A 10,593-nucleotide genomic window follows, 5' to 3' on the forward strand; every position below is an offset into this window, starting at 1 on the left:
TTGTCAAGATGTATTGCCGGGCCAGTTATTGGTAGCTAGATCACTGAGCACAGTTTCAAAGGAAAAAGTTATGGTCCGAATTCTAAATCTTTCTCCAGTTCCAGTGACTCTTTTTCAGCGCTGTCGAATAGGGCAGATTTTTTATGTTGAGTTGTGTCCAAGTCGGCAAGGAGATGTAGAGTTAAGACCATTGGATGATGAGACTGTGGAAGTGGGGGTGAGGCAGAATACAGTGCAGGATGTAGAACAAGAACAGGTGTTTTGGCCGGTGACTGTTCCATTAGACCCACTACAATTTAGTGCTGAACAACAAGAGATGATTGCCAAATTATTATCCAAGCATCAGAAGGTCTTCTCAGAACATGAGGATTATGGGTACACTGATAGGGTGTTGCATGTGATACCAGCAAGCAATGCAGCTCCAATTAGAGAGCGGTATAATAGGATTCCACCAAAATTGTATCAGGAAGTGAGGGGACTTTTGAGTAACATGCTTGAAAATGTAATATTAGGGAGAGCTATAGCCCCTGGGCAGCGCCTGTAGTGCTTGTCAGAAAGAAGGATGGCACTATTCAATTCTGTGTAGACTACAGGAGGTTGAATGGTGTTACCTATAAAGATTCTTACCCCCTCCCAAAAATTGAAGAATCATTGGCTTCATTGAAGAAATCTAGAGTTTTTTCAACATTAGATCTAGCACATGGGTACTGGCAGGTGGGGGTGCATTTAGCTGATAAGAAGACTGCCTTTGTGACCCCCATGGGGTTAAATGAATTTAATTGGATGCCGATGGGGCTATGCAATGCTCCAGGAACATTTCAGAGAATGGTTGAAAGTTGCCTGGGTGACCACAATTTTGAAACATTGTTGCTCTATTTGGATGATATAATTGTCTTCTCCCCTTCTTTTGAGGCCCACATTGCCCACCTGGACTTGGTTTTCAGTCGCTTGGAGAACTTTGGCTTGAAAGTTAAACCTACTAAGTGCTTTCTCTTCCAGCATGAAGTGCATTACTTACTTAGGCCATGTGATTGCACAAGGAGGGGTGTCACCAGACCCAGAGAAGTTATGAGCAATGGAGGCCTGGGCAACTCCTCAGAATATCATCCAGCTGCGTGCTTTCCTGGGCTTAGCAGGTTACTATAGACATTTTATTAAAAACTTTGCCCAAATTGCAGCACCCCTGAACTCTATGATGTGGGGGACATCAAAACGACGCACCCGACCGGCCATAGGTAAACAAGACTGCTGGGAATGGGGAGAGGCACAGGACATGGCATTAAAAAAATTAAAGGAGAATCTCCTACAAGCACCCATACTGGTTTATGCAGACTTTCAGTTGCCATTTCTGTTGTACACTGATGCCAATCAGACAGGCTTGGGGGCAGTGCTGGCACAGGTGCAAGAGGGAAGGGAGAGAGTGATCTCCTATGCAAGCAGAAGCCTCCGTCCAACAGAAAGAAATGATAAAAACTACAGCTCATTCAAACTAGAACTGTTGGCGTTGAAATGGCCATAGTAGAAAAGTTTCAGGAATATCTTGCTGTGTCTCCCTTTACTGTTTTCACAGATAATTATCCACTGGTTCATTTGAATATGGCAAATCTGGGTGCAGTGGAGCAACGATGGGCAGCCCAGCTTGCAGGATTTTAGTCTGAGGTGCGATATAGACCGGGGCAGACAAATGGAAATGCTGATGCTCTCTCCAGGTGGCCTGTGAATAAGACCTCTGTCAGGACGGGATGGGATAGCCCCAGGTGGTGAGGGTGGATATGTAACATCTGAAGGGGTCCATGCCTGTGTACATGCTTTTGTTCCAGTGGTTAAATATGTCATACTGGAGGAGGGTCAAAAGATTGAGGCAGGGGCACAAATCTATATTGACAGAGGAAGAGGGCCAGTTCCAAAAGAGCGAGCAGCTGAAGATCGGCCCACTCAAGTGCTGCTGCGACAGTCGGCCCGCCTTTGTGTGGATCAGGGACTGCTGTGCAGGGAGGTATGTGATCCAAAGACATTTGACAAATGGAAACAAGTAATTGTACCTCAGTGTCTGCAGAATCAAGTCCTGGGATGGGTGCATGACTGTGCAGGACACCTGGGGGTGGAAAAGACCCTGGGTTTGGCCTGTCTGTGTTTCTTCTGGCCAGGGCTTGCGCGAGGAGTGGAGGAGTGGTGTATCAAATGTGTGTGTTGCAATCTGCATAAGACTCCAGCCAATAAAGTGAGTGCCCCCCTTGTTTCTATACAATCAGAATACCCTCTACAGATTGTTTCTGTCGACTTTCTGTCACTGGAGCCTGCATGCAGTGGAATGTGCAATATTTTAGTAATGATGGATCACTTCACTTGCTACGCAGTCGCAGTGCCAACTTTGGACCAAACAGCAGTGACTCCATTTGTCCACCCCGGTCTATATCCCGAGGTTTTCCCACAGCTTGCCGGATCTAGGCCGTATCCAGATCTGACAAAGGACCTTTGCCTGGACCCGATGACAACGCAGTGCTGAAGTGCCAATTAGTCTCTCCCTATGGAGGATCCCTTTACCACTCTACAGATAAAGCGTTGTTGGGAAAATTCGTTTCGCGTACCTACCCCGAAGTGACAAAATAAAATAAAATTCTGTATCAAAATTTATAAGGAAAGACCAGTACTTTGTTTAGGCTTGGTTTGTAGGGAATTACAAACCTGCGCACATATATTCAAACGCACATAACTATAGAACCAATTCTTAATGCGCATGTGAGCGCCATCAGCGTTTATCACAGGTTCGCGTTTAAAGTCTGTGTTGAGAGAATGGTGTCGTCTTGGCGGCCCCTAATTTAATAACAAATGATTGTTGCGACGGAAGCGAATCAATCAAAACTAACTTTAACTGGAAAATAACTTTATTAAAGAACCGCTATAAAGCCAAAACAATCTCTGTTACCTTAAATTATATGCTTATCTCTGTAAAGCTGCTTTGAAACAATCTACATTGTTAAAGGGGTCATATAATGCCATTTTTGTACAAGCTAATATGATTCTTTAGGGTCTAAATTAAAAGTTTGTAATATACTTTAATTAAAAATTCTCATTAGTATTGTAAGAAAACACTAATTTTACCTGGTCAAAAACAGCTCTGTTTTCAGCACGCCGTTTAAGTGCATGTGTCTTTAAATGATAATGAGCTTTGCTCACCCCGCCCCTCTGTTCTGTGCGTACACCGTTTCTAACACAATAACCACGTGTTGTTCATTATAAATGTGGGATTATGAATTATATTGAGAACGTCGTACATAGAAAACATGCCGTAATGTACCCTGAGTGTAAACCTTAGATGCATTCATCGTGAAGCCTGCAGCAAGGTTTGCAAATTTCGCAAAGATTAATATAAATACTAATATAAAGGTTAATAAAACATTACACTCACATTTTCTGGAGGTTCAGCAGGAACACGTTGGTACCGATCCGTTTTTTCTCGTTTGTAAAGCTGTCTGGTGTGAAATGATTCGCGCAAACATGAAAGCATGGATGATCGTGGGGAATCTCCGTGAGGGAATCCCCGCGTCAATCCTTTGGGCATATCGCTTCAAAAACAAAACTCAGCCACTGTATCTTCAACGGCTCGGATTTAGGAACATCCAAATGACTGCTGTGTTCCTTATTTCATCTAAGAACAGAACACCACAATCGCTTAGACGCCATTCTGCTCCAGCATATCAACAATGGCGGACTACTATGATGACAGCTGTCACAGCTCGCTCAGGGCGGGTCTTGTGTTGAAACACGGCTGTCAATCACAATCGCGGGAGGGGCGTTGGATATTATGACGTCACAATATCGAACGGCTTGATTTCAGAGAGGGTCAAACATATAAGGAGATTAAAACAAAACCACTGGATGGATTTTTATCATGATAGGATGGTTGTGTACAGGCACTGCCAACAGACATTTCAGTGCAATCAACTTGTAAAAGTGCATGTACCATTATATGACCCCTTTAAAAGCGCTATATAAATGAAGATGACTTGACTTGACTTGACTACCGAAAGGGTGTTGTGGGGAAACCTTTTAGGGGGTTTGATCAGCTGCACACCAATCAGGGCCCCAGTTTTGAATCAAAAGTCATCAAATAATTATGTTCATTGTACAACATCAGCAAGTCTCATACAACTCCCTATCACCCAGCAGGAAATGGACAATGTGAGTGCTTAAATCAGACATTGCTGAGTATGTTGGGGACATTAAGGGACGACCAGAAAGAGAACTGGGATCAGTAAGTGGCAGAGTTGGTACAGGCCTACAATAATTCACCCCATCCCTCTATAGGGCATACCCCTTATTCCTTAATATTTGGCCGTCATGCGAAATTGCCCATTGATGCAATGCTGGGCCGGGGAGATTAATTCTCAGGCACCGCTGGTAGCTGGGTGCACTACCACCATGAAAGACTAGTGACTGCCTATAATCAAGCCAGAAAACAGGTTCAGAAGGCTCAAGTTCATCAAAAGAAGGGGTTTGACCGCTTTGTTGGTGGGTCAGAGAGTCATGGTACTAAATAAGAGGGCCAGGGGACAGGGTTAATTGGATGATAAGTGGGAACGGAATATATATATATATAGTTACATCACAACCTAATCTTGATATTCCCATTTATGTGGTTAAGAAGGAGAGGGGTGATGGTGGCGAGAGAGTGTTGCACCGCAATATGTTAAGCCCATGTAAGTTTGAAACTTCCTTGCGCTTAGAGGAAGTAGAGGTTTTGCATTCTAATTCTAATGTCAATTCTATGAACAGTAATTGGTGTATGTATCCTTGGGTGGGGGGATGTCTTACAGTACCCACACAGAAGGATAGAGAGACTGCCTGTAATATGGACATTGATGAAGCAACATTGCAGACCGCACAGGGGGGAAGTCCCTCTTGTTCACACACTTCACAGGTCATGAAGGGCCTGTTGCCTCAACGTTCTAGAATGTGAGGTATTTGAGTGGGAATGTGCGGACACATTTAGAGTGTGTGTGGGGGGGTGGGGTGTAAGCTGCTCATCCCAAATAAGGGGAGTAGCGATACTAGTAGCGTCCACCGTGTTTTCCTCATGACGTGCGGAGGGAGAGAAACACCTGGGTTGCATGAGCAATCAGAGATTAAATCTAAAAAGGTATGATGTATTTGTTGTTTGGGAGGGTTTTTCTTGTTGCTGCTGCTGAGTTACTTGCCGAGGCTGCCGTGCCGGGACATGGGTTGGAGATTGTTGTGCAACACGTGTGAATCGACTGGGAGGGACATTTTGCTGGGGTTTTCCCCTCTTAAGTTTGGCGGCCACCGTTGAGTTCCTTGAACGCGGTAACCCACGTCTGGTAGTGGGTAAGGGAGCCAGCAGTATATTCTATTTTTTTTCCTGTTGTATTGGTTGTTGATGTATGTGTTGGTATTGCCTTGTTTGCCGGGGAGGCCCTAATTTGGCTGCTATTTGTGTGTAAAGTGAGCATGTGTGTGAGTAAGGGGGTGGGCAGGTTATATCTCCCATATGCCGCGTCGCTTGTACTGTATATTGCCGAATATATTATCCTGCTGAATATATTATCCTGTTTGTTGATGTCTTATTATTCTCTAAGTTAACTTATTGCTGGTTATCATTTAATTACAATACTTGAGTAGTTGACTTGTACCTGTCATGATTTCACCAACCTGCTGCCTCCTGGGTTTTAATATTATGATTGTATAAACAAATAAAATTGTTATCTAATAAGTTTTGGGTACTTGAGTGTCTTCTTGGTTATTGACCCACCGAAAACCTTTGGTCCAGTAGAGAGCCTGTGTATCACCCTTATTGTGGGTTGGGGTGGTTACACCATGGTTTCCCACATACACTTATCTAAAGTAACATTAAATTAAAACAGAGGTAAGACACACCCAGAATTAAGTTGGTCAAGCAGCACTTTTGCTGCCCTAAACGGAAATTCACTTCTTGTCTTTGCGAAACACGTACAATTGAATTAGTGCCAAATATTAGACGTCACTAATCTGACGCACAACTTGCTGTAACATACAAATCCATTTTAGTCTACTTGGGAATAAAATCAAATGTAACAATTTATTATGTCAGGTAAATGTATCATGCCAATTTCATAATCAGTTCAAAGATAATAAATACAAAACATCAAATGCTCTGGAATAAAGAGAGAAGAAGTGTTTTTGCATACACTCAGCATCACAGGCTAATTTGAGTTACAAATCGACCCGAGCCTCTTGTTGCAATTCATTATATACCCCGACCAAGACATTTGTTAACATTTGTTAACAATGGGAATTGTTCAATCATAATTTCAATCATATTCCAAGCCAGTGGTTCTCAATTCCAGTCCTCGTGACCCACTGCTCTGCTCTGTATGTCTCTCTTATCTGACACACTCAGTTCAGTTCATGGAGTCTCTCCTAATGAGCTGATGATCTGGTTCAGGTGTGTTAAATAAGGGAGACATACAAAATGTGCAGAGCAGTGGGTCACGAGGACTGGAATTGAGAACCACTGTTCCAAGCAATTCAAAACCTTCATGACGCATCTTTTCTCGGTCTCAGGTGAAGGAAACAATCCATAATTTATCGGGCAAATTGTGCCCTGTGGAACAGAACCATACTGATGAGTGATATAAAACATAAATGTAGTCAGGATGCTTGTGAGTGCTTTTAATTTTGCATTTATGCATTTGGCAGACGCTTTTATCTAAAGCGACTTGCATTGAATTCAAGACTTACATTTAATCAGTTCATGCATTACTAACTTTTTTTCTGTCAGACGAACCCATTTGACCAATAATATTAACTAGCTATGCACCGATACATTTTTACTGAACCAAAATTAAACTTAAAAAAAATTAAAAATAAAGTTTATTTACTAATCAATTCATCAAATTTGTTTAATGAATCAATTTTATTCAGCCAACACCTAAGTTGTACAAACATTATAAATGCACATAAAGCAGATTTTATATTTAGTTTTTATTTTTAATTAAAGGGTATGTGCACCTGACACTTCTCTCTGTAGGCAAGGGCGTGGTTCAACTTCCAATAGGAAAATTCAACTGCAGTAGCCACCGTTCAACCTGAAGAGGGCAGCACTCAGACGTTTTTACACCATATATTGTAGAATTAAAACATTTTATACCCAAATGTCAAAAAAATTACTTGAATCAATGAACAGCATTAATAAAGCCCCAGTCTTACAGATTATTAACTAAATTTGTTTAGGGTTTAGTTACCCTTTAAAGAATTTTTTGATACTACAATCTGTTGTTGAAATATAATAATGTAAACGCTGTAATAAAAATTGCTGTAAAACAACAAAACTGTTAATACAATTTTTTTTTTTTTTTTAAATCTCTTCTGCTCACCAAGACTGAATTTATTTGAATGACTTCTGAAGGATCATGTGACCCTGAAAACTGAAATATTATTAGGCTACAACAGAAATTTTCAGCTGCCATTATTTCACTGTATTTTATTTTATTTTTTATCAAATAAATAGTAAGCCAGGGATTCGGGGAGTGGCAGTGCCCGCCAAGCTGCATGCAGACAAAACAAATCAGCGGCAATGCCTCGCGCAGCTGGAAAATAAAGCACACCACAAACACATTTTTTGTTACATCTAAACCCTTTGTTTGTTTTTTGTATAAACTTAGATTTGCATAATCAAACGCATTGGTTGCAAATATAAACAAGATTAAAAATGTAATAGTCATTGCACAGCGTAAATGCAACTCACTTGATTACAACGTTGGCAGATGTATGAAAAGCAGTCACCGTTTCCCGAGGCTGAAGGTTCAAAGCACCGAACAGCCAAACTCCACGTTTCTCCAGAGCGCTGCGCTGAAAACCCCCGCCTGGCCGAGCACTACCAATAATCTGGAAACAAAACAGAAACCACTTGCACTTGAGCACGCTCCCTGCGCGTGCACGAGAGCGCGGACACGGAAGGGAGAGGCAGATGGATGAAGAGGCAAATTTTAAGTGCGCTCCCGCTACTGCTGTGCACGTCACCAGCCGGAATGTGTACTTTTTTGACATCTTACTGCTCATTTTTATGTCTCAAATTATCATATGGTTTAATATCTACATTATTACAATTCCATCTTAACTTTAATTTTATAACAATGACAAATTTTAACTCTAAATAGGCTACTGTATATCGCTTAAGCCCCGGTTTCACAGACAAGTTTTAAGCTTAGTCCCAGACTAAAATGCATGTTTGAGCTGTCTTAACTGAAAGCGACTTACACTGGTGTATCTCAAAATATGTCAGTGCTATTGTTTTGTCTCAAGATACACTCTCCAGTAATGTTTTTTTCTAAGGCATGTTTATAAAAGCTACTTAAATATCCTAATTGAACTAAGGCCTAATCCTGGCTCAATCTAAGCCGCCTAATGCTGTTAGTAGAGGGTGCGAATCAATTATGTGTTGGGAGGGTCACATACTGGGCAGGACTGACGGCCCCTGGGCTTGAGTTTATGTTTGGGCCCTACCTACACTATGACATCAATAGTAGAGGTCCTGGGTAAGATTTGTATGCACTTCATTTAGCGGAGAATATCTCAACTGTTATAGACTAATATGACCCCATAGAACAACGTGGGATGTGTGCCATAATCTCTACCCGGGACGAAAGTCCTGAAAATGACCACAACCGGTGACACTATTATCACACTACAGGTGAATGGGACTTTTTTTCCCTTAATAGATATCCTCATACATTTATACCAGTTTAATCTTCATATTAAGATAAATATTTTTTGTATTACACTTTGTCTTAAAAATAAAATAACATGCAGACAGCCAGGAGCTCACTCTGATACTAACAGGCGCTCAAGGTCAAGCAGACAGCGGCACTCAGCTCAGAGCGCAGCCGAGGTCAAAACATTGATAGTTGGGGACTCTACGATCAGAGATATCAGCTCGAAAGATACAACTACGTGCTGCCTTCCACAAGCAACAACCTCTGACGTAAACAGAGAAATTCAAAACATTTTGATGAAACATAAGACTGCAAATCGACTCATCATTCATGTGGGGAAGAATGATATTCATAAAGAGCAGTCAGAACAGCTTAAGAAGGATTTCAATGAACTTTTTGAAACACTCAAAAGACTGAAAGTACAAACATTCATCAGTGGACCACTTCCAGCTAGAGGAAGTAACAGGTTCTCACGTTTGCTTGGGCTTAATTCATGGCTGCAAAAAACCTGTAATATAAAAGGAGTGAACTTCATAGACAACTTTAATCTTTTCTGGAATCAGAGGCCACTGTTTCAACAAAATGGCCATCTTCCAAACAAACTGGGTTCAAGAGTGCTAAAGGACAATATCCTTTTCTCCCTTCATCATCCTTCTGCCAATCCAATCAACCAGAATGGCACACACTCACCTGGACACAGTTTGAATGACCACAGGACTTCACTTCAGGACTTGAATGGACATGCGGCTGACACATCTCACAAAGACAATGATAACACCATGCAGCCAAAACAACTTCTGCTCACGGACACAACTTCAGCTGAGCCCTGCCCACTGAGCTCACCAGAGTCAGACTGTGACATATTAGAAATGTCACAAGATTCAGCTCCCAAGGACAGCATATTACAGCCTCGAATAACAACAGATTCAGCACCAAAGAATGACCAGGGAAGCCAGGACAGCATATTACAGCCACCAGTAACAACAGATTCAGCACCCAAACACGACCAGGAAAGCCAAGACAGCATATTACAGCCTCCATTAACACCACAGCCACTCTCACCGCTATCACTATCTCCTACATCCCCATTGATGTGTTTCTCAGAGAAAATGGAAAAACTAGTGTATGCTGGAACCCAATTCGCTGGAAGCCCCCAGATATCAACCAGAAAAACATCACTACCACCAAAGTCTATGGGCGCAGCTCGCCCTCTCCCCCCTCCCCCTCTTCCTCCTCCTCGAGCATTAAGGCCCCTTCCACAATGCCAGGGCCCACAACTTCCACCGTCTGCTCGAGGTGTTACAAAATCAACCGATACCAGCTCCAAGTGATTTGTGCCGGGTCCCCGCTGTGATAACAGTAACTTTCTCAAATGTTTACAGAACAAGCGGGAACCCAGTGTTCCTGTATCATCTGTTCATTCACATGTTAGAAAGTCTAAGGCCTTTAAAAGCCGTACAGCAAACCCATCTAATCTGGTGCCTATCACACGACAAACTAAGATTGTGGACACAAAAAGCAAGACTGTTAAGTTAGCACTTTTAAACATCCGCTCACTTAAAAAGAAATCACTTCTAGTCAATGACTTTATAAGCACATACAACCTGGACTTTATATTTCTAAATGAAACTTGGCTAGAAGCCAGCTGCAGTGCAACAATCCTCAATGAAACATCTCCTCCGAACTTTACCTTTATGAGTGTCTCCAGAGCTGGAAGGAGAGGTGGGGGTGTAGCTGCTCTTTTTAAAGATGTCTATCAATGTAAGCAAATATCATTTGGTAATTACCCTTCTTTCGAATATCTGGGTATTGTGTTAAAAGGTGCTCCACGGATTTTACTTATCACTATTTACAGGCCTCCAAAATACTCTTCAGCCTTTGC

This window comes from Abramis brama (assembly GCF_963993115.1).
Source record: "Abramis brama genome assembly, chromosome: 1".
NCBI lineage: Eukaryota > Metazoa > Chordata > Actinopteri > Cypriniformes > Leuciscidae > Abramis > Abramis brama.